Consider the following 25,636-nt stretch of genomic DNA (forward strand, 5'->3'; position numbering starts at 1 on the left):
CATCCTTCCTTTCCTACGCTGTATGATAGCCTCCAGGGGCCTCAATCAGAATCAGGGCTCCATTGTGCTAGGCACTGTACAAGTGCCAGCTAAGACATTGCCTCTGCCACAAATAGTTTCATAGTTGTGTGTTTGCAGTAAAAACAAACAAACAAACAAACAAACAAACACAACCTGGATGTAGGATCGTCACTTCCAAGCCTCCAGTGCTGGCTGTACTGTAGAGCCTGACACCTGGCAAGACCTGAACAACAGTAGCTATGTTGATATCACCGGTGTCCAGGACAACAGAAAGAAATACCTTAATCCCAGTGTCATTGATGCTCTCGATCATGTCAGGGAAGTCACAGAACTCTGGATTCCGGTAAGTAAAGGAGGAATTGACTAGCAAGCGTTTTCAGTTCATTGTACATATTTGTAAACGTGGGGTTTATACAGGCAATATTGCTTCTCAGGAGTTGCTGTGTGCATCCATTCCAATGGGAGATGAGGGTGCTCAGCACTTGGCAGGACTGAGACCCTACTGACATGGATCTCAGAGTAGCAGCCGTGTTAGTCTGTATTCGCAAAAAGAAAAGGAGGACTTGTGGCACCTTAGAGACTAACCAATTTATCTGAGCATAAGCTTTCGTGAGCTGCTCACGAAAGCTTATGCTCAGATAAATTGGTTAGTCTCTAAGGTGCCACAAGTCCTCCTTTTCTTTTTACTGACATGGAGTCTGTATTATTATTAATTACTTACACAGTGGTAGCATCCAAAGGTCTCAGTCAGAATTCAGGCCCCATTTTACCAGGTCTCACACAAACAGAAATGAAGACAAGCTCTGAAGAGCTTACTGTCTAAATAGACAAAGACAAACTTGGGATGGCATTAAGGGGGGAACAGGAAGCAAGGTGAGGTGTGGTATATTCTTATTGTTAGTTCCAGCATTTTTGTGTATCTCAGCTCTAATAGAGGGAAGGGATCTCAGCCACATCTGGGTGGGGATGGAAGATTCTCAGTTTCTGCCAGTGGATGGGGGAAGTTCAGGGGCTCTGGCCACTGTTACCCTCCCTCTCTAATCCAGACAGCTCCCACTGCGTCTCCCTTTTTATTTGTAAAGACTGTGGATTCACTTTAAGAAGCACATTTTCTGCATCACTCCCATTTCCCTACCCTACAGCTCTGTGTTCTCTCCCCATCATCCCTCCCACGTTGCTCTGCCCTGGTTTAGCTAGCAGGGTGAATGATGACTGCCATTAGGTTTCATCATGTTTCTTCCACGTGCTACATTCCCCAGAACCTTTTCTGTTTCATTCACCACATGCTGCAGTATTTATTGCAGGGTCTCAGCAGCAGCAGAAGTGCATCCCTCTGAACCACCATGACCAGCCGAGTCGCCACACATTTTACCACTCATTGTCCCGCAGTCATTGTCCTGGCTTTATTTCTGCTGAATGATCAGAGCAGCACTTTTCATCCTTTAAATGCTCCACACAAATGGGAGCACAAGTCAAACAAAAGCTGCAACTGCTCTGTTTACTAGAAAAAAAGATCAATGGGCTTAAATGAAAGGACAGGAAGCTGATGTTTTCACTGTAATTTGTTAGTAAGATAGTGAATAGTCCAATCGAAGCTGACAAAGGCTTTTTTTTTTTTTTTTTAATGAATCTGATGTAGAGGGGGAAAGTAAAGTTATCAACAGGCCATGAAATGGGGGACCGCAGCAAGTTGTATTCACTTTCTTTGTTTTTTGATGGAGAGTTAAGCTGAAACCTATCTAATGTGCAAAACCTTGTCCCTGGAAACAGATAACCCACTAGGACAAACAGGTGGGAGTGCAAGTCCCATAGACTTCCAGTGACATTTATTCAGCACCCTTATTGCTACTAATTTCAGCTTAGAGTTTAGGCATATGGGACATCTCAGTGGACTAATGCAGGGATCTCCATACTACAGCTCACGGCTTCGATTTGTCTGGCCCCCGAACCAACATTGCATTGGGCGGCTCAGCCCTCCGCTGCTCTGGGATTCCCGCTGCTGGCTCCTGCCAGCCGGGGTCTCAGCCCACTGCCAGCCTGGGTTCCTTCACCCAGCCGGCAGCGGGCGCTGGGTGGGGCCAGCGGTGAGACCCCGGCCGGCAAGGGGCCAGCAGCAGAAACCCCAGAGTGGCGGCAGAACTTCATGACGTCACTGCATTCGTGCAAGGACAAATATAAGGAAGGAAATCTGGTAGAGTTCTATAAATGCCTGCCAAGTGATCAATATGCTCATGTAAAAAACTTTGTCCGTGGATTCATGTCTGTGTTTGGCACTACTTATGTGTGTGAAAAAACATTTTCGATGACAAAATGTGAAATCCAACTGCAAATCGACCTTGTCTGATGAACACGTACAATCAATTTTGATGATAGGGAACACTAACTTTGAACCCCAGCTAAATGCAATTTTGTCAGAAAAACATCAGTACCATACTTCTCACTAATCCTAAAATAATATTTCTTTTTTTAACTATTTTGCATATATTTAATTTTTTCACAGTCACTTCGGCCCGCGAAGCCCCTTCAAAAATCTAATATGGCCCTCGTCTCATAAAGTTTGGAGACTCCTGGACTAGTGGATTGAAAAGAGTGAGCTGTGTAGCTAACGTGCACCTCTTGCTATGAGGAAGCAGCAGTGTGTAGCAGACCAGAGAGCCGGCTGCAACTCATAGTTCCTCTCCCTGCTCCCCACTTGCACTGTGGGGAATAGGAAGGAAGTTTCCAGTATGTCAGCACTGCAGCTGGGAGGTGTGGTTCCCAGCACAGGTAGACAGCCTTGTGCTAGCTGAGTTCAAGCTAGTGCTCTAGAAACAGCAGTTTGGACCTTGCTGCATGGGCAGCATCAGCTTGGACCCAGCAGGTCAGGCAGGCTTGGATTCAGGTGGCTAGCTTGAGCTGCTGCCTATACAGCAACATCCACACCACTATTTTTAGTCTGCTAGCTGAAGCTGAGCTAACATGAGTCTGCCTACCCACACTGGGAATCACTCCACCCAGCTGCATACCATACCCTTCTAGAGACATGGAGGCCTGGCCAGTGATGAGCTGCCAAAATCTTAACAACCGGTTCCCTCCTCACCCCATGAGGGGGTCATGGCCCGCCCCCCGGGACTCCTGCCCCATCCAACCCCCCGTGTTCCTTGACGCCCCCCCCGGGACCCCTGCCCCATCCACCCCCTCCCCTGTCCCCTGAGTGCCCCCAGAACTGAGCAGGAGGGTCTCGTGGGCCACCGAAGTGGGTGCCCACTGCGCCTCACCCCTAAGAGCCAGAGGGACCTGCCAGGGGGCGAGGTGGGGAGTCCTGGAGTTGCTTACCTGGGGCGGCACCCAGGAAGCATCCGGCAGGTCCCTCTGGCTCCTAGAGGCAGGATAGCGTAGCTGGGGGGGAACAGGGGGAGCGGCTGCTCCTCCCACCGATCACATCAAAAGTGGCACCTTAGGCACTGGAGCGCCCACGGGGAAAATTTGGTGGGTAAAGAGCACCCACTGGCAGCTCTCCACCCCGCACCTGGCCCCAGCTCACCTCTGCTCCACCTCCTCCCCTGAACGGGCCGCCCCGCTCTGCTTCTCCGCCCCCCCCCAGGTTTCCTGCGAATCAGCTGTTCACGCGGGAAGCTGGGGAGGGCTGAGAAGCAGGCAGCGGCTTCGTGCTCAGGCCCAGGGAAGCGGAGGTGAGCTGGGGCAGGGAGAGGCTCCCCTGCGCGCCCCCCCGAGTTACCTGCTGTGGCATGGGCAGCTCTTGTCAGCCCTCCCCCCCCCCCGCCCCAGCTCCCCTCCACCTCCCTGGGCCTGAGCGCGAAGCCGCCGCTTGCTTCTCAGCCCTCCCAGGCTTCCCACTCGAACTGCTGACTCGCGGGAAACCTGGGGTGGGGGCGGAGAAGTAGAGTGGGGCGGCGTGTTCAGGGGAGATGGCAGAGCGGAGGTGAGCTGGGGCCAGGTGGGGAGCTGCCGGTGGGTGCTCTGCACCCACCAAATTTTCCCAGTGGGTGCTTCAGCCCCGGAGCACCCACGGAGTCGGCGCCTAAGGCACCACTTTTGGCCAGTTGTTAAATTTAGAAGCCCTCACGGGACAACCTAAAAGGGCTTCTAAATTTAACAACCAGTTCCAGCGAACCGGCTCCAGCACACCACTGGGCCTGGCCTACACCTACAAATTAGATCCACCCAGCTACATCACTCAGGGCTGTACAAAATGTCATGCCCTGTGTAACACAGTTAGGTCAGCCTAACCCCCGTTGTCACTGGGGCGATGGAAGAATTCTTCCACTGACCTAGTTATCTCCTTTCGAGGGGATGGATTTACTATAACACAGGACTGAGCCCTTCCATTGCTGTAACATGTGTCTACACGCTGTAGTGCTTGTAGTGTAGACACAGAAACTTACTCTGGGCCTGGCGAATGAGACGGGGGAGTGGAGTTGACACTCCTCCTTCCCTTCTCTCCCAGGCCCACTGGTTTAGCAGCAGGAGTACCAAGGGAACAGCCCCTGCTCTTCTTGACACAGATGCAACTGCAATCTGAGCAGCTTTTAGTTGCCTTAGCAGGGAAATAAGTGGGGCATTACTCCCCCTTACATCCCGGCATGGCTGAGTGAGAGCTGTGACAATCTAGCTCTTCGGGCCCTAATAGAAACACTACACCTGCTAGTAAGTGTTTGCACGATCAGGCCCTTATTCATAGATGCGTGGAGCACTTTGTGATACTGTGTCAAGATGCTATGTACAAATAATGTTTTATACCTTAATATTTACACAGCATCGTAAAATGTGCACTGGGCTTTGCAGAACATAGAGTAGGACACAGTCGATGCTCGAAAGATCTAGTGCTTTAGCTAGGAATGTGCTCGCTTGCTCTCTCTCCATGTCTCTCTCTCTCTCTCTCATACACACACATACCTGCGCGCACACACACACGTACACACAGGTTTTAGGGGAAGTACGTAGCAGCAATATTTCTTGAACAATTTATCATTTTAAAGTACTACTGATACCACATCAATGGGAGTTTTGCTACTGACTTCAATAGACCATGTATTATGTAATATTCCCCGGCTGCTTTGAGTTACATGAACACAAGGTATATGCTATATCGGTGTATTTGGCTTGAGCAATACATACAGTATACCTACATATATAAATATATTACATACTGTATGTACATTATTATATAGCTCTTCTGTGCTGGTAAAAATTAAAATGCTCTCCTACAAATAAAGCCTAGGGATTTGCAAGAAGCTAAAATCTTTTGGTCTCCCTTACAACATCCTATGCATAAAATTTCAGATTTCACATCTAATGTGAAGCTCAACACAGAGGAAATTGTGATTTTTTCCTAGAAGGCTCAAAGGAAAATTCAGGATTATGTTATAGACATGAGGAGAGTTCTTACCTACATGCCTCCAGCTTTCATCCAGAGCACACCACACAATCCATTGTCTACAGGCAAGCTCTATGATACAACCGCATTTTCTCCAACCCTTCAGACAGAGACAAACACCTACAAGATCTCTATCAAGCATTCTTACAACTACAATACCCACCTGCTGAACTGAAGAAATAAACTGACAGAGCCAGAAGAATACCCAAAAGTTACCTACTACAGGACAGGCCCAACAAAGAAAATAACAGAATGCCACTAGCCATCACCTTCAGCCCCCAACTAAAACCTCTCCAACACATCATCAAGGATCTACAACCCATCCTGAAGGATGACCCATCACTCTCACAGATCTTGGGAGACAGGCCAGTCCTTGCTTACAGACAGCCCCCCAACCTGAAGCAAATACTCACCAGCAACCACACACTAAGCCAGGAACCTATCCTTGCAACAAAGCCCATTGCCAACTGTGTCCACATATCTATTCAGGTGACACCATCATAGGGCCTAATCACATCAGCCACACTATCAGAGGCTCGTTCACCTGCACATCTACCAATGTGATATATACCATCATGTGTCAGCAATGCCCCTCTGCCATGTACATTGGCCAAACTGGACCGTCCTTATGTAAAAGAATAAATGGACACAAATCAGACGTCAAGAATTATAACATTCAAAAACCAGTTGGAGAACACTTCAATTTTTTTGGTCACTCAATTACAGACCTAAAAGTGGCAATTTTTCAACAAAAAAACTTCAAAAACAGACTCCAATGAGAGACTGCTGAATTGGAATTAATTTGCCAACTGGACACCATTAACTTAGGCTTGAATAAAGACTGGGAGTGGATGTGTCATGACACACATTAAAACTATTCCCCTCACACCCCCGCACCTCGTACTGTTCCTCAGACGTTCTTGTCAACTGCTCGAAATGGTCCACCTTGATTATCACTACAAAAGGTTTTTTTGTCTCCTGCTGGTAATAGCTCACCTTACCTGATGACTCTCATTACAGTGTGTATGGTAACACCCACTGTTTCATATTCTCTGTGTAAATCTCCCCACTGTATTTTCCACTGCACGCATCCGACGAAGTGAGCTGTAGCTCAGGAAAGCTTATGCTCAAATAAATATGTTATTCTCTAAGGTGCCACAAGTACTTCTTTTCTTTTTGAGGATACAGACTAACACGGCTGCTACTCTGAAACCTGTCATTAGTAAAGCTGTTCTTCAAAGGACTATAGGAACTGGGAGGAGTGATGTCATGGGAAAGCCTAGTAATTGATAAAAATGTTTTTTAAGAGTTAACCCTTTCTTTTTCTGCTGTTCAAGAGGAATAAGTGTTGTAATAAAGGCCTCCTTCCTGTCTGCTTTGGGATTTAAGCATGCTTCCTAATGCTTAGCATTTGCAGAGATTCTGATTTTGCTCCTTAATGGGTGGTTTTTCTGCCCCCATTCCAATGTGGATATAAAGCTATTGAAAATAACAGCATGCTCAGCTTCCTGAAGCCAATGCAAGACTTGATGGAATGAGCTGCTGTGCCAACTAACTGAACATGGCATATTCTATACAGACTACCATCTTTAGATCTCTTACTAAGCTCTATTTAAACTTAAGATAACGTTCCTAATTTCCAGATCAGAGGACTTGTTTGTATGTTTGTTTTGATTTTTTCCACGTGAGATAGTTGCTAAAGTTTCTGGTATTAGCTTAAATTCTATGGGCAAAATGTGGGTTCTGTGCCATCTGGCCATAATCTGAGGAGACTTTAATGCTGGAAAGGCAGTTTCGCTATATGCTAGAATTCTGTGCAGCCTCATGCACAGCATCCATGCATGAATTATTTGTGCTAGCCGTATGAGTTCCATGCCCTGAAGTGCACAGTTAGGGGCTGTAAATATACAAATGTGAGGTCCTCGTGCCCACACTCAGCATGTCCTTCTCTGGTTAGAGGCCCTATGGAGTGCCTTTGCAAAGATGTTAGACGAGCCAGAAATGAGGGAGAGAATTCCTGCCCCATGCTCCCCCACAGGCTTTGTGGCATCTGCCCATCCCCATGGTCAGTCAGAATTTGGGCCTATGCCTAGTCATCCTTTTAATGAGAATTGACAGGATGCCGCCTCATTCCAATAGAGTGACTTGTACCCGTAATAGAGAATTTGTAAATAACAACTCACACCAAATAAGACACACAGGACCCTTTTATATTACTTGTAATAAAAAGTGTTGCTTCTGCAAGTCATTAATTGCAAATTCCATAGTTACTGGATGTGGTCCTGGTAATACAGCACTTGTGGTTTTTCACTAAATACTTTCATAAACCAAAATGATTATTTTGAATTATTTTATTGGGGATATACTTTAGACTAATTTTTTACTAGGGCTTGTCTACACATGGAGTGAGCCAGGAACAGCTATTCCTGAACAACTCCATGTATAGACAGACACACACCCTACCTTAATAAATTCACACCCTACCTTAATTCAAATTAACTTTCAAGTGTAGACAAGACCTCAGTCCTCAATTAGAACCTGATCCTTGGGTGAGTAAAGGTGAAGAAATTAATAAGTGACATTCACCCTGGTGCATGGGGGCTTTAGAAGGTTTGTGTACCACTTAAATCTCACTCAAGCTTTATTTTGAAGGCATAAGTGGTGAACAGGCCTTCTACGCAGGGACACATTTCATCCTGTGGCCCTGATTAAGGAGAGCATCCCTGTTCAGGACAGCACTTAAGTGCTGTTGACTGCAGTGAGGCTTAAGCAGTGGTGAGCTGGAGCCGGTTCGCACCAGTTCACGCGAACCGGTTGTTAAATTTTGAAGCAGTTTTAGAACCGGTTGTTAATCCGCTTCCCTGCAGGGGGCGCTGAGGCTTTGATGGGCTCCGGCTGGGAAGTGATGTAATTCCTCCTCTGGCCACCGGGGGCGCTGCACTGCGGGAGCCATGTGGGCTGCCACCTGGCCCTGGGCACAAGCCCTGTTGCTACTGCTGCTCCCCTGGCCCTGGGGCTCCCGATGCTGCCTGGTGAGTCCCTGGCTGCTCAGCTGGCCTGGGCTGCGTCCTGCTGCTCTCCCCGTGAGTACCCACCCCCTGCCTCCAGCCACCCCCGCACCCCCTGCCGCACCCCCTGCCCTGCCCTCAGCCAGCCCCCATCTCCAGCCACCCCCGCACCCCCTGCCTGCAGCCAGCCCCGCACCCCCTGCCTCCAGCTAGCCTTGCCCCACGCGCCTGTCTGCAGCTGGTCCCAGGTCCACTGGTGCCCTGCAGTTCCCAGGGCAGTAACCCTGCACACCTGCTTCAATGAGGGGGGCATGGAGCAGCTGGGACCCACACATGTGCACAACCTAGGGTGACCAGACAGCAAGTGTGAAAAATCAGGACGGGGGTGGGGGTAATAGGAGCCTATATAAAAAAAAGATCCCAAAATCAGGACTGTCCCTATAAAATCGGAACATCTGGTCACCCTAGCACACCTCCAGGGAGTGGCAGGGACCCACACATGTGAAACAGAGCTCATTTCTAGTTCAGGCCTATCTTTTTAAAAAAGAACTTTCGGCAGGGTTAACATAAATCCGTGTTTTCCCGGACAGATCAGGATTTTGGTTCTTAAATCACCGTCCGGGAGAAATTTTAAAATTTTTTTAAATTTTAAAAATTCCTCCTGGGAAAATACGGACGCATGGTAACCCTGTTGGTACAAAAAATACATACTGGGGCACATCCCTTAAATCAGAACTTTTTATAGGGGACCAGTTGTTAAGATTTTGTCAGCTCATCACTGGGCTTACGTACATGCTTACAATTACTCATGTGCTTAAATACAGCTTTGAACTTGGACCAATGTGAATATATGAGAGTCAGTGGGTCTATTCACATAAGTAAGAATTACTCATGTGAGTGAGAGTTACAGAATCTGGCTCTAATAGACTGTTGAATTGGTAACAAATGTGTCATTCCTGTGAGTAATCATTTTTTTTAAATCATAACCATGGCTATGTTGTTTAACTTAGAGTGTGTACCTAGATTAATTTGGAGCAAAGACTTAGAATGTCAATATCAGTCCAAGAACGACTGCAAATTTGCAATAGTATAGGAGAACCATAATTGACTTTAAGATAATGTGTGTGCAGCCAAATATGTTCAGTATCTAATGAATGCCAGCCAATTTTAGGGATAGAGTGTGAATTTACAATCCTTGAATAAGGAGCAGAGCAGACCAGGGAAATAACTGTGTCTCAAAAGAAACTAAAGATCGTATGTAAGATTCTCTGATCTCTTCCCACATTATTTTTATGGCAGCCCTTTATAAGTTATGACTCAGAAATGTCAACAAGAGCTTAAGGGAGTTAGGTATCCAACTACCACTGAAATTCAGGCTCCTCTGAAAATCCAAGCCTACATGCTGACTGACATGCCCACAGGAGAATGTTAGACACTTCTTTGAATGGCTTTAGAATAACTTCTTGGTGAGAGTAAAGTTCTGTACTGACCATATAAAATCAAATGTCATATGAAGCTAAGGGCATAATGAGTGGGGTCCGGCAGGGATCAGTTCTGGGTCCAGTTCTGTTCAATATCTTCATCAATGATTTAGATAATGGCATAGAGAATACACTTATAAAGTTTGCGGACGATACCCAGCTGGGAGGGGTTGCAAGTGCTTTGGAGGATAGGATTAAAATTCAAAATGATCTGGACAAACTAGAGCAATGGTCTAAAGTAAATAGGATGAAATTCAATAAGGACAAATGCAAAGTACTCCACTTAGGAAGGAACAATCAGTTGCACAGTACAAAATGGGCAATGACTGTCTAGGAAGGAGTACTGCAGAAAGGGATCTGGGGATCATAGTGGACCATTAACTAAATGAGAGTCAACAGTGTAACGCTGTTGCAAAAAAAGTGAACATCATTCTGGGATGTATTAGCAGAAGTATTGTAAGCAAGATACGAGAAGTCATTCTTCCGCTCTACTCCGCGTTGATTAGGCCTCAGCTGGAGTATTGTGTCCAGTTCTGGGTGCCACATTTCAGGAAAAATGTGGACAAATTGGAGAAAGTCCAGAGAAGAGCAACAAAAATGATTGAAGGTCTAGAAAACATGACCTATGAGAGAAGATTGAAAAAATTGGGTTTGTTTAGTCTGGAAAAGAGAAGACTGACAGGGGACATGATAACAGTTTTAAAGTACATAGAAGGTTGTTACAAGGAGGAGGGAGAAAAATTGTTCTTCCTAACCTTTGAGGATAGGACAAGAAGCAATGGGCTTAAATTGCAGCAAGGGAGGTTTAGGTTGAACATTAGGAAAAACTTCCTAATTGTCAGGGTAGTCAAGCACTGGAATAAATTGCCTATGGAGGTTGTGGAATCTCCATCATTGGAGATTTTTAAGAGCAGGTTAGACAAACACCTGTCAGGGATGATCTAGATAATACTTAGATCTGCCATGAGTGCAGGGGACTGGACTAGATGAGGTCCCTTCCAGTCCTATGATTCTATGATACGCAGGATAATTAACTGGAAGCATATCTTAGTATTCCTCCTTCACAGGCAACATTAATGCATGTGGGGGATGTTTGGGTTAATTTCATATATTATTTGTATGAAAATAGCTGGTGCTTCAGCATTTGATGCAGAGGTCTGCACACTGGATTGTTACACCAGACACTAGCAATCTGAATCATTTCCATGTTTAGCTTCATCTCTGAAAAAAATCATTAACAAGTTAATGATTTTAAAAAAGCTTCAGACCAAAAGAATTTTTGTCAGTGTTAATTGTGTTTTATTAACAAATAATTAAAACTATTAAAACTATTAATTTATGAAAAGCAATCCTCAAATCTACTTCCTGAAGAGGGTTAAGCACTTCTCAGTTCCTTGCAGTACAAAAGTGGCTTAGATGCCTAAGGGTAATGTCTGCACTGCAATTAAAAACCCATGGATGGCCTATGCCAGCTGTCTCAGGCCACAGGTTGGAGCCCGAGCTCTAGAACCCTGCAAGGTGGGAGGTCCCAGAGCTCAGGCTGCAGCCCAAGCCTGGAAGTCTACACAGCAATGAAACAGCCCTGCAAGCCCAAGTCAGCTGGCATGGGCCAGCCATAGGTGTCTAACTGCAGTGCAGACCTACCCTAAATCCCACTTAAAGCTAGTGGGGACCTAAGTCAATGTTGAAAATATGACTTCAGGTGACCCAGTCAGTGGTAGTGCTCACTGATCATGTCCCACACCAACTGAGCACTGAGCAAAAAGCCCAAAGAAATATGAACTTACTCAGTGGGAAGTGATACTTTACCCCTCACATTCCCTCCCCATGAGGCTGTGACGCAGACCATTATTAGTACCAACTGGCAAAGCGTTCCCTGTTCATTACAAGCAAATCCTGTCTCGGACCTGACAAACTCACTACACCTAGTAAACCAAGTTCATGGTATTTATCCATAAAGGGTAGCATATGAGGTCTCTACTGAAAGCTTGTAACTTATCCATACTCATAATCCATGTGAGATGTGTGTACAGGTAATATTTAAGAAATGCCGTTTCTATATTGAAAATTATGCTCTTGTGGGTTTGAAGTGAAAATGAGCCACCAGCGAATACCTCAGTGATGGCCCATTCAAGCGGGGCTGGGAGGGGGAGGGGAAGAGCATTGTCACACCCTCCCAGCTAGCTGATCATGTAATGTATTGCTCAGTTGTCCCCTGTTGCAACTGCACAGAAAGGTCAACAGAAAACCATCAAAAATAAACTATAAACATTGAAACCACTTGGAAGTGAAAAGGAACAACAGGACAGCAAGGGGATCACCCCATCTGTGAACAAAGACTGATTCAGTATATCAGAGGGTGGAGAAAGACACTCTGTGGCCATTCACTGAAGAGGCACCTTAACAAGGAGCAGAACGAGGTGTTTCAGGAGAGACTTGGTCCTGGCTCCTCCGCAAGTGCCGCAAAGACTGAACTTTGGGCTGAGAATCTACTTTATTAGATAGTAAAGGTAGCTATCAATAAAGCATAGGCTCTAGTTCACATTGTTTTATATGCAACCATTTGTGTCCACCACTCTCCCACCTGTTTCTATTTGAAGTTCTATTGTTTCTTAAAGAAACAGTGCTGTGCAGGGGCATGCACAGGAATTTAAATTTGACCCCTTCTGAGGGGAGCACAGCTCTCTCCCCTCCCCGCCCCCAGCCCCTGAAGGAGCTCACTGCACCCTGGCCCCCTGGAAGAGAGGACTCCCCAGACTCTGGGGCTGCGGCTTTCTCCCCACTGCAGCCCCAGAACTGGGGGAGTACTGCATCCTCACTGATTATTGGGGGGGGTGTCCCCGCTTGCCCCCCTTGCACACACCCCTGGTGCTGTGTGTGTAGCAGGGGTCTGAGGTAAAACTGGTAAACTGGGGTTCCCAGCTCCTTTGGGAACAGAGGCTGTGGGATTGCTGCGAGTAGCCAGTGATCAGGGGCTGGATACCACAAGAGGACGCTATGGAGGGACTCAGAGGCTGCATCTGTTGTCAGCAAGCAGAGCTGGCCTAGCCCAGAGGCGGGGAGTGCTTGAGTGGCTGGCAGGCTGGTTGTGCTAAAGAGCTAACACACAGCTGGCACAGGCAAGACTCCCTCAAGCTGGAGGCAGGTGGCAACAGGGTGACTCCCAACCGTGGGTGCCCCAAGAAGCATCACAGAGGACATGGCTGGAGTGGCCATGGTAGGAGTCATCTGCAACTCCTGCACACTGGAGAGGGGGAGGGGGCTCCATGGTAGGCCCCAGTAGGCTGGTATTGTGGGGCCTACTGTGGTGGGACCCGAAGGAAAAGCAGCTCCATCTGTGATTATGATGATCCCCTGGCTCAAAACCCTCCCATACTGGGGATATAGACTGGAACAGTGTCTGCAACTCTGCAGCCTGCCTAGGGACTACAATTGAATTCACTGCCCAGAAAAGTTATGTGACTCAGGCTTTAGGTGGCTAAGGGTGAATATAAATATAGTGCAGATCTGTCTTATCAAGGATGACTCAAAATGGGGCCTTTTTAATTAATTTTCTCTTGGTGTATAATCCTTCTAGTTTATCTCAACTTCCACCCCCACCCCCTTTTCACTGTCCCCATTACGACTCTGAAGTATTTATTCCAAAGGACTGTAATAAAAGGTTTATTTTCCTTTTCTAATATGATTTTATTTTTAGGACTACAATAAGATAGGGTTAATATCAATAAAGCGGCATTGTGTACATTTTCCCCACCTATTCCAGTCCTGAACCTCACATGAGCACAGACGATTGTCAACTTGGGTGTTGATTCTGTGAGGTTGACAGGCATTCACCATGCAGCAGAGTGAGACATTCATTTCTCTTGTGCCCGGAAAAGAATTTGAACCCTCAAAAGTCCTCTCTCCTCTAATCTCCTGTTAACTGATGCATTAACTTCTTGGTACAACTGACCCCGCCATATCATGCTTGCACAATCTCAGCATAAAAAAAAGGGATTTTTTTTGAAAACTCATGTGGCATAACCAAGTCTAAATGTGCACATAAATCACTCCCTCTCATTTACAAAATATGACACTACAGTCCTTAGGCACATAAACCACTGGCTTCCTGTTCCCAGTCCGAAGCTCAGATAAAGTGGGAGGGTTGGGTGATAGCCTGGCAAGTCATCCCTGTAAAACATCACTAACTTTGACAGACAGAAGAAAAGGCTATAACATTTTCTGCAATTTCATCTGATTTGGCAGTTTCATCTGCTACTCACAATGGAACCAAGATTCATCTAAATCTTCTACTACATTCCGAGGAGTCTGACTGCATGATAATGGTTCTTCCACAAACCAGAGATAGGGCAAAGCGCTTGATACAAGGACAGCATGTCCACTTCTGTACTGATGTTAGTCTCTGAGGGTGAGATCATGGAATGCTCGGTCATTAAAAGCTGTTGGAAAAAACGACTCTGCTGGTTAAAGAATTGGAAAGCCGGAATGTTGACATATGCAGCACACAGGAGACATGGTGGAATTTGAACACCAAGATTCTGATTCATAGTGGTCAGATCTTTTACTGTTGCATGTCTGTGATACATCTAATGGGAACACTGCTCCAATGGGTGTTGCTCTGGTTTGCCCCGAGATTCTGCACAACTGACTGGGTTTATTCGCCATGCCTGATAGCTGCCATTTTCAATTTGCAGGTAGGACATGTGATAGTTATTAGTGCATATGCTCCACATGATGAAAGACCCAATGCTGAAAGAGATGCCTTTTATGCCTCATTTTTAGAGGATCTTGAGAATCTGGATGATACTGTCTTACTAAGAGAGACTACTCACCGACTACAGCTAATTCTGGGAGAGCTGTAAAACACTGCAGAATCTATGCAACTTAAGATCAACGGTAACAAAATCAAAGTTATGCATGCCTCCTATAAAACAGAAATAAACGACTGCCGATACTGCATGTAAATGGCAATGATATTGAATGGATGAATGGTTTTATCTATCTAGGTAGGGTTATCAGCAGGAGGTTCTATTACCAAAGAAGTCACACCTGGGATTAATTTTACGTCTATGGCATTTCAGTATCTTCAGAGGATATCTGTGACAACTAAGATAAAAGCGTTCAACACAGTAGGGCTGACAACTCTGTTATATGGAACAGAAACATGGCCATTAAGGACAGCGGAGGAGAGGAAACTAAATAGTTTTCAGTGTCAAAAGTTATGGTGTATTCTTACACCATACATTGATTTGATTTTTTCACAAACAAGGTGATACTTAGATGATCCCAACAAGTTGCGGTCTTGCACAAATTGAGAACAAAATGACTTCAGTGGTGGGGTCATGTCCAATGGGCAGAAGGATATGCGCTTTTACAGAAGGTTTATAGAGCTGGGGTTGAAGGAAGTAAAGCATGAGGCCGACTACAAAAAAGGATGGAAGATGCAACGTTGAGGGATTTAAGAAGCCTTAATCCTCCCATGTGGACTTGTGCTGAGAGAAGACTTGCAAGGGAGCATTCAAGATGGAAGTCCATTCTAGGCACCACCACGGCTACATCATAGACATGTGAATCTGCTGCTGCACACAGAGCTGCGTGCTGCATACACAAAGGTTTTACCTGGACAACCTACTCTGGAGTCTGCTGATACCCTGAAAGTTGCTAATTAATTCACCACAGCTGCTCTCTCCTCTCAGTGACCTGTCTAGCAAATGTGTGGGTTGTAGGGATGGGGATCTCCGTGCAATGAAGCATAAAGCATGATATATTATTTCCTCGAATTTTCCTCTACTGAACTCAATATATAACTCTCAGAGGAGTCAATGCATAAAAATTCTTCTTTCATATGTGTGCACAAGTGCCTATGTACACAAGTCCCAATATGTTTATGAGACAGGATGGAGTCAGCACCAGAGAGTGATTTGCATGATTAGGAATACACAGGGATTGTTTGCCATGACATAGGACAGAAAGGTATCCCACACTGGGGATTCTCTTTATTGTCCTGGGGGAATGCTATGGGACAATCACATGTTTTAAGTTTCTTCTCTGCAGCAGTGTCAGTCCCAGGACCAGGTACTGGAGCGGTAGTGGTTTTCTCTGCTAATATTTTCACATAGTAAGTTCACTAATTAGGGCCACAGTCCTGCTAGGAGTCCTGTGCTGGAGGACCCAGAAGCTAGTACAGAATCTCACTGACTTTAATGGAACTTTGCACAGGTGCGGGGATCTGCTTGCATGGAGTACCTTGCAGGATTGGTGCCTAGGATTGTACACTGTAATATCTGCCTTAGAGCTGGATCTGTTGCCTTTTAAAGGACATGGTGCCTTTCAGTGGATGTCCAAGCATAGATGTGGAAGCTGGGATGCAGAAGGTTGAATGGCTTGTCCAAGGTCACACAGTGAGTCTGTGGCACAGTCAGTGTGCTGACCGGATATCATGGGGATGAGCACAGTATAAATATCACAGAATAAAGCCAAGTCTCCCAGTTCAGACCCCTATTCTAGTTATTAGACAACAGTGTTTTCCTTACGGCCATAAAGGACCCTCCCTCGAATCACCACCTCTCACCTTCCTTGTAAACAGGGACTCCAATTTCCAAAACCTCAGTATCATCATCAAGCAGGGCTCTGTTCCTTTATCTCCTGGAACACAGCAAAATCTGAGCTGAAATGAAAAACTCTGCTCGCTCTGCTGTAACAGAAGCTGTTGCAATTAATTCTGTCTGTCACTCCGCGTGAATGGCAAACAACAGAGGAATTGCAATAAGCACAAGGAGAAACAAAGCAGGAATGGAGCAACTCTGTATAAGGCTGCTCTTGCAAGCCAAACTTTTTTCTTTTGCATGTGCTCAAGGTGTGATGTTCAAAATCTGCTCACATGTGGTTTGGAAGCAGCAAAAAGAGCATGTACATCAAAGGGGGATTTGGACAGACAGGCTAGTTTATTGCAACGATTTTTTAAAAATAAATGGACTTAATGACATCAGATAAAGTATTTTTCATGGATGGCCCACCTTCCGGCCAACCAACCCGAAGCATATTGCCTGCCCTTGGACTAATGTGTTCTAACACGTGAGCACACATGCAGATGGAGCATATGGCTCCCATCCTTGCCATGGTTCAACAGAATAAAACATTACAGATTCTGAGCTCCTCTCTGATATTTGTGCACGGACAAAGCAATGCTACATGCTTTTTGGCCAGAAGACAGAAATGGCTCCTTGCTATTTTACATTTACATACCTCCTAAATATAGCACACAGGAGGAGTCTTTAATGCAGACAATACCGGTTGGTGGTTCTGGAGAATACAGCTGAATCTGATGTAGGGCTCATGCTGCGCTATGAATCTGAATTCCAGGGCAGGATGCTGCTTGGTGCTGAATTCTTTCAGGCTACTGAATGATGTGCACTGTGCTGATTCACTGGCAGCAGCCCAAGAAAACCATGCTGACATTACCGATTAGAACCTTCCATAGAACCTTATGTAACTGCCAGCGTCATCTGGCTGTGTGCTGAGCTCCAGTGCCTTGAAGAGACGAAACAGAGGTAAGATACAAACTTCACTAATTTATCAGAGCAGAATTCATTAACTCTGGTTAAATTGCATCTGTGGGATTCAGCAGCGTGCAAACTGCACTCTCGGAATCCACACCAGAGGATGTCACTGTCACTGCTCAACACGTGGTAGGATTTTCTCTTTGTGACCTGCTCAAGAGCAAAGGGTTTAAGGGCGCAGGGTAAATCCTTACAAAATTACACCATGCGACCTACAGATCAACAGCTGGCTTGGATCACTTTACAGTCCATGGAGGGAGGAAGGATGGAGAATATTGTAACCAACAGAAGTTAGCCGTCAGAAAGGTTGTGCAGATTTACATCTGAAGATTTTATTGTGGCTTAGAAGAGTGGGCAGAACTCTGCCCTGACTTACACCCTGGCCAATATACATCAGGACAGAACTGGTTCCCCTGGTTTTATGACAGCCGATCATAGTCACAATAACTAACTCTAAATTATAAACACTGAGCCTGGCCTTTGCAGAATTCACAAGGCAACTCCAAAGCCTCCAATGCCCCCATGCAGGGCAGAGGGACAAGTGCGGGTTTTTTGCTCTCCTAAGCAAGGGACTGCTCCCTAGTAGTAGGTCTGGAGTGCAACAGGAAAGGGAAAAGGCAGGGGTATGGTCCCACTGTCCCTCAGTGAGATGGTTGCAGAGAATGCTGCCCTTTTTACAGACTGGGGCCGTGATCATGCTGTCCCTGCTGGCCATGGGGGATTCACCCAAGTGGAGGAGGAGCCAAGAGACAGGTCACTGGCTCCCACACTACCCTCCTCCTTGCTGCTGGTGTGGATGCACAGCCAGGATGAAAGGTTGTTGGGGCATGGCCAGGGCTTTCCCATACCTCACTGATTCCAGACAGCTCTGTTGGCCCATGGGGCCACTGGCAAGCAGGGTAGCATAGCAGGTTGCTCCAAGTTATGCCATGGCACTGGTCTAGACACCAGCCAACCCAAAATCGGGGGAGTGCAAAGGCCTCCTTTGCATATGCTCTACTCCACAGTGAGCCGCTTGACGATCGCCAGGGATCTAGGTCTTCCTTCTTGTTTGGAGTTTCTGTTTCTCCTACAGCCATATAGAGTGTTTACTGTGTTATTGATTGTACTGTGTGAAAGTTTATCTCTAATGAACCACTGCTCACACCATTTAATTCAAGTAGTTTTTGTGCTAACTGGTGCATGCTTTGTAAACAGAAAATAAAAAGACTTGGGACAGTAAAGAGCCAAGCTTAGGGCCCAATCCTGTGCAGTTTGTGATCCAAAGAATGACGAGTCACTTCCATTCTAAGCAAACTCCCTAGGACTTGAAGTTTAGCACCCAGCAGGACCAGGCACTTTTTGGGCCTGATGGTTCATACCACATTCAGGATTATTTTATTAGGTGGGCTCAGCTCAGATCTAAGGAGCAAGCCCACATTGCCAAAACAATCCCATCTCCATTACTACCCTTGCTGGCAATCTTAACAGAGAGGCCAAGAACTGAAAGGGGAATGGAGTTACTTCTCAGCTCTAGACATATGGCTGTCAAGTCAAGGCTGAGGCACATTATCAGGGCAGTATGGGAAGTTTGTCTGTGCAGTACCCACAGGCATAAATAGCAGATTTCAGTGTGGCAGGCTGTCAGTCTGGCACAGTGTGGTTGTTTTTTAATTGCCCGTCCCAGAGACCAACAGGATCATATCACTAGTCATTTGCAACAACGCAACAACTGGAAACAAGAGTGTTCCCACACTGAAGACTGACCGTTACATCATACAACTATTGATATGAAACACTCCTTGAGGCTGCCACAACTGGCCTCACCCTCCAAACACACACACACCAGCCCACACAAAGATAAGGGTAACAATAAGGGAAATATAATATACGTTCTGTCAAAACCATATTGCTGCAACCTGAGGCTATTTCATACAGATGTGTATTTTCAGTACTGCAATATTTAGGAAGCCAAGTAACAAGCTGGATAGCCCCCAGGGGGGGAGGGGAGGCAGGAAATGGTTTATCAAGCCTTTTGCCTCTAAGTCATTAGCCTGAATCTGGCCCATGCCATAGTTCCCATATGTTATTACCACATGGTAGCTGTTTAATGGCCAGGAGTTAATGATCTCAGTCCAGTTCCTTGTTAACAATTGTCCACATAACTAAAACCCCATTGGCAACCTTGTTGGTCATCTTGACAGACAGGCTAAGGATGAAATAGGCAAGGAGATTCAAGAATCCTTTTGCTAACCTAGGTGGTCTATCCAGATCAAGGCTGAGGCATGTTAATGGGGAAGCTTGTGCCGCTCTTCTGCATCTAATCTCCTGGGCTGTCAGTCTGGCACTTGTCATTGAGCAATCTCAGTAAAATAATCCTTTAAAATGGGGGGGAGAACAACTCTGTAACATCTGCTGAATAGCCAGAGATGGGATGTCATTTGGTTTATCTGGCTATTCAGAAAATTACAGAGTAAAAAAAATACTAGACTAATGGCTTTTGACAGCAACGTCGTCTATTTAGACCCAGAGCAAAGCAGCAATGCTGCAAGTTTTCCTCAACACTGACATGGCGAGAGCACTTCCACACAGCCTACACAGCACAGCCTAGAGCAGCGAGCCCACCGGACCAGGCTGACAGACTCTCGCCCGAGGGGCTCAAGCCAGTGCTTCTAGAAATAGGTGTGTAGACAGTGCTTTGAATTGCAGCTCAAGCTGGAGCTCAGGCTCTGAAGCGTATGGGAATGGGTGGGCTTCAGAGCCCGAGCTGGCAGCTGGAGGCACAACCTCATAGCACTGTCTACACCCCTATTGTTAGCATGCTGGCGCAAGCCCCACTATCCCACATCTGCTGATCCGGGCTGGGATGCTTGCTGCCGTGGGCTGCGTAGACATATCCTAGAGGGGTCCAATCCCACACCCATTGAGGTCAGTGGGCATTCCTTCATTTACTTCAATGGGTTTTGAATAAAGCCCAAGGTGAGACAGGCTTCATTCTCTATCCCTAGCCAATGCTTTGCCTCTCCTACAAGAGAGGTTCTAAGCTGTGAGGCTGGTTTTCTCTTGCAAAGAAAAAACAAGATGCATCACGTTTTGATCAAAGCAAGCCACTTCTAGTTTTTGGAGTGCCATCCACCAGAGACCATCAGAAATCAACATGCTAATCCTCAAATGCCACATCACGCCTAGGATTTATGGAAGAATCTGTAGCCTGACAGTTGCACCTACAAGTTTACTTCAGCAAGTAAATCTATAGATAGTAAAAAGGATGGTAGGATTATATCCTCCCTGATATATATATAAGCCATATATTAATTTTATTTAGCTAATAAGAATGGGCCTGATCCTGAGAGGTACTCAGTATCTGCTACTCTCGTAGAGCTCAGCTAGCAGAATCAGGCCCTCCGTCTCACAAACAATAATACTGTAGAATTGATTAGCCTAACTTTTGCTTTATTGCTTTATAACCTGCACCAGGCTGCCCATTTTTCTCCACCTCTCCAAGATTTAACAGCAGCAGTGCTGTTGCCATGTCCTTCCAATGTAGCTAAACCTTCATTATTCTTACAAGATCTACCACACAACATTTACTACTTCAGTATTATCAGTCAGAACTCTAACTTAGTTTTCTCTTCTTATCAAAATAAAGGAACAGAGTCCAGTTAGTGATACCTTATCCTTTTTTATTGTTTGCGCACTAACTCACAGATTAAGTAAATTACAATGAGCCTCCACCCATTAATGTGAATCAAAGTTCTACTGTATATATAACCTCCACTTATGCCCATATTGTTCCATTGTCTCACAAAGAGCATTCAAAGATCAGAAGAAAGTTGACATCATTCTTCTCACTGCACATGAGGTTTCACATGTCAGCAGAGAATCTACAATAGTTAAATTGTCCATGACATGCATCGTGCCAATTAGGCCTAGAAAATATCCTTTTAGTTATTTTCCAAGGAAATATTTCAAAGTTATAAAAACCCAACATGTTCTTCTTGGATCTCTCTCCTCTTGTTCCATTTTCCCTGTCAACACAGCTCAATCATGTCCTGGTCCTTCAGATCCATAATTTCACCTCTCCCACAATAGAATCAATCTTCTTATGACACTGCAGTGCAGCATGCCAAGCAAGAATGTGGCTCACCTTCCCAGGCTCTATAAGCTCGGATTCTCCACTTAGCCCAGAAATCACATCAAGAACCCAAAACTTCTCAATAATCGATTGCTTCTTCTTGTGATCCTTACTATTAGCAATCTCAACATCAATTTGCACATCAGAGTACCTCATAGAGGGAAAACTAGGAAATCAAAGGATACCTAAGTATCCTAGAATAGACTCCGACATGTTCAGTAACGAATCTTAGCCCTATCATGCATCACATACATGTAGAGTTGGTTTGCTGGCAGTTCTAGGTAGTGATGTTTGGGAGATGGTATAATGTGGATTTGTGAACTGGACAAGTCACATCAGCTGCACAGGGATATTTGAGGGCTATGTTTGTCTGAGTGATAGGTATGCGTACATGTGGAAATGTACAAGAGACTTGAGCCTGGATATACATTCTGAATATGCCACCACACTAGAGTTACAACCCCCAAATCCACTTTTAGAGAATGTCTATCCACGGCACAAAGTTGACAACAGCCACTGACACACAAACACACCTCATCCTCGCTACTAAAAAGGTGTGGTTTTTGCCTTGGGATAACTAACACAGATGTGCTGTCCTGAGGTAAAAACAGTAAAGAGAAGGCACTACTTTTTTACTGCGAGGTAAACTAGGAGAGGTCAGCCCCATAGTCCCACCTGAGGTGTTCCCTCACATGCCTTTAACATTAATGTTTCTTTTGGTTAGGCACCATTAGTAGGCCTATAGGTTTGCCATCAGAAAGACTGTAGAGAACAGCTCTGGCTATTATGTGAAGATTGCAGAGACTAAGGAAGAATCACACTGATGAAGACAGGAAGGAAGATGAGCTCAGATTAATGGTGACAGGAAGACATACAAAAGCATCAGGCTGAAACATAACTGGAATTTGTATCCCAACCACAGTCTTCATATTCTGAAGCCAAAAACAGCATAGAATACATTTATAATTAATGACCTACGTACATGTCCCAACAGCATTCACCTACATAACAGAAACAGGGTCAGGAATAGTCCCTGTAAGTATACACATAGCTAGATTAGATAGTGAAACAATAAGAACTATTACATTGAACATGACAATTACATCACTAGTTAATTTGTTTTTAAACAGACCACAGTTACTTGACTGGACAAGTAAGGAAAAAAATAGAACTTAGGGGCCCTTTTTGAACCCCCAGCAGATTGTTGTTTGCCAGGGTGTACAAAGCAAAGAGTAAAAATAGGGACTGAAATATGTGCACTCACCTATTCATTGTGGTCAGTAATGTGTTAGAGCAACAAATAAGTTTTATTCTACACCTGGAAAGAAAAAATAAGAATATTTTGCTGACAGATGCATATTCTGTCAGACTAGTGATCTGAGAATTCAAAACCCACATTTGGAGTAGGATTTGTAATATTTACCATCTCAACTCTGGCATAAGAGTTCCAGCAGCAAAGAGAGGGGATAGGGGCATCGCCATCCTCAAAGAACACCTTCCTATATGAGTAAGTTGTCACACCTGAAAATTCTTCAAGACGGCATTAAGCCCTGGTCTACACTAGGACTTTAGGTCGAATTTAGCAGTGTTAAATCGATGTAAACCTGCACCCATCCACACGGTGAAGCCCTTTATTTCGACTTAAAGGGCTCTTAAAATCGATTTCCTTACTCCACCCCAACAAGTGGATTAGCGCTTAAATCGGCCTTGCCGGCTCGAATTTGGGGTACTGTGGACACAATTCGACGGTATTGGCCTCCGGGAGCTATCCCAGAGTGCTCCATTGTGACCGCTCTGGACAGCACTCTCAACTCAGATGCACTGGCCAGGTAGACAGGAAAAGAACCGTGAACTTTTGAATCTAATTTCCTGTTTGGCCAGCGTGGCAAGCTGCAGGTGACCATGCAGAGCTCATCAGCAGAGGTGACCATGATGGAGTCCCAGAATCGCAAAAGAGCTCCAGCATGGACCAAACGGGAGGTACGGGATCTGATCGCTGTTTGGGGAGAGGAATCTGTGCTATCAGAACTCCGTTCCAGTTTTTGAAATGCCAAAACCTTTGTCAAAATCTCCCAGGGCATGAAGGACAGAGGCCATAACAGGGACCCGAAGCAGTGCTGCGTGAAACTGAAGGAGCTGAGGCAAGCCTACCAGAAAACCAGAGAGGCGAACGGCCGCTCCGGGTCAGAGTCCCAAACATGCCGCTTCTATGATGAGCTGCATGCCATTTTAGGGGGTTCAGCCACCACTACCCCAGCCGTGTTGTTTGACTCCTTCAATGGAGATGGAGGCAATACGAAAGCAGGTTTTGGGGATGAAGAAGATGATGATGATGATTAGGTTGTAGATAGCTCACAGCAAGCAAGCGGAGAAACCGGTTTTCCCAACAGCCAGGAACTGTTTCTCACCCTGGACCTGGAGCCAGTACCCCCCGAACCCACCCAAGGCTGCCTCCCGGACCCGCCAGGCGGAGAAGGGACCTCCGGTGAGTGTACCTTTTAAAATACTATACATGGTTTAAAAGCAAGCATGTGAAAGGATTACTTTGCCCTGGCATTCGCGGTTCTCCTGGATGTACTCCCAAAGCGATTGGAAGCGATTTGCCTCAACCTCCCACCCCGCCATAAACGTCTCCCCCTTACTCTCACAGATATTGTGGAGCACACAGCAAGCAGTAATAACAGTGGGAATATTGGTTTCGCTGAGGTCTAAGCGAGTCAGTAAACTGCGCCAGCGCGCCTTTAAACATCCAAATGCACATTCTACCACCATTCTGCACTTGCTCAGCCTGTAGTTGAACAGCTCCTGACTACTGTCCAGGCTGCCTGTGTACGGCTTCATGAGCCATGGCATTAAGGGGTAGGCTGGGTCCCCAAGGATACATATAGGCATTTCAACGTCCCCAACAGTTATTTTCTGGTCTGGGAATAAAGTCCCTTCCTGCAGCTTTTGAAACAGACCAGAGTTCCTGAAGATGCGAGCTTCATGTACCTTTCCCAGCCATCCCACGTTGATGTTGGTGAAATGTCCCTTGTGATCCCCCAGAGCTTGCAGCACTATTGAAAAGTACCCCTTGCGGTTTATGTACTCACTGGCTTGGTGCTCCGGTGCCAAGATAGGGATATGGGTTCCGTCTATGGCCCCACCACATTTAGGGAATCCTATTGCAGCAAAGCCATCCACTATGACCTGCACATTTCCCAGGGTCACTACCCTTGATATCAGCAGATCTTTGATTGCATGGGCTACTTGCATCACAGCAGCCCCAACAGTAGATTTGCCCCCTCCAAATTGATTCCCAACCGACTGGTAGCTGTCTGGCGTTGCAAGCTTCCACAGGGCTATCGCCACTCGCTTCTCAACTGTGAGGGCTGCTCTCATCTTGGTATTCATGCGCCTCAGGGCAGGGGAAAGGAAGACACAAAGTTCCATGAAAGTGCCCTTACGCATGCGAAAGTTTCGCAGCCACTGGGAATCGTCCCACACCTGCAACACTATGCGGTCCCACCAGTCTGTGCTTGTTTCCCGAGCCCAGAATCGGCGTTCCACAGCATGAACCTGCCCCATTAGCACCATGATGCATGCATTGGCAGGGCCCATGCTCTCAGAGAAATCTGTGTCCATGTCCTGATCACTCACGTGACCGCGCTGACGTCGCCTCCTCGCCCGGTATCGCTTTGCCAGGTTCTGGTGCTGCATATACTGCGTGTGGTGTTTAATGTGCTCCTAATTGCCAAAGTGAGCTGAGCGGCCTCCATGCTTGCCTTGGTATGGCGTCCGCACAGAAAAAAGGCGCGGAATGATTGTCTGCCATTGCTCTGACGGAGGGAGGGGCGACTGACGACACGGCTTACAGGGTTGGCTTCAGGGAGCTAAAATCAACAAAGGGGGTGGCTTTACATCAAGGAGTATTTCAGGCAGGACTTCACGGAGGGTTCCAATAAGAAATGGTGCACCTAAGTTATTGTTCTTATTGGAACAAGGAGGTTAGCCTGGCCTCTGATTGATACATGGCTAGATTTACCTCGCTGCACCTTCTCTGTGAGTGACTGCAGTGTGACCCAGAGGAATGAGTC

The 25,636-nt window shown here is 46.0% G+C and overlaps 1 long non-coding RNA gene across 2 annotated transcripts in view; it reads left to right on the top strand.

Annotated features, from left to right (window-relative positions):
* The first annotated feature begins 17,181 nt into the window (after positions 1-17,181).
* The window catches only part of LOC140905954 (uncharacterized), a 28,277-nt gene continuing 19,822 nt past the window's right edge, over positions 17,182-25,636 (top strand). The window contains exon 1 of one of the 2 annotated variants that reach the window (XR_012156998.1): positions 17,182-17,437. This is a non-coding gene — a long non-coding RNA (uncharacterized lncRNA). Of the gene's footprint in view, positions 17,438-23,569; positions 24,046-25,636 lie in introns of those variants that run through there. The other variant, XR_012156999.1, reaches the window with a different exon arrangement.

Source organism: Lepidochelys kempii, chromosome 2 (genome assembly GCF_965140265.1).
Source record: "Lepidochelys kempii isolate rLepKem1 chromosome 2, rLepKem1.hap2, whole genome shotgun sequence".
Taxonomy (NCBI): Eukaryota; Metazoa; Chordata; order Testudines; family Cheloniidae; genus Lepidochelys; species Lepidochelys kempii.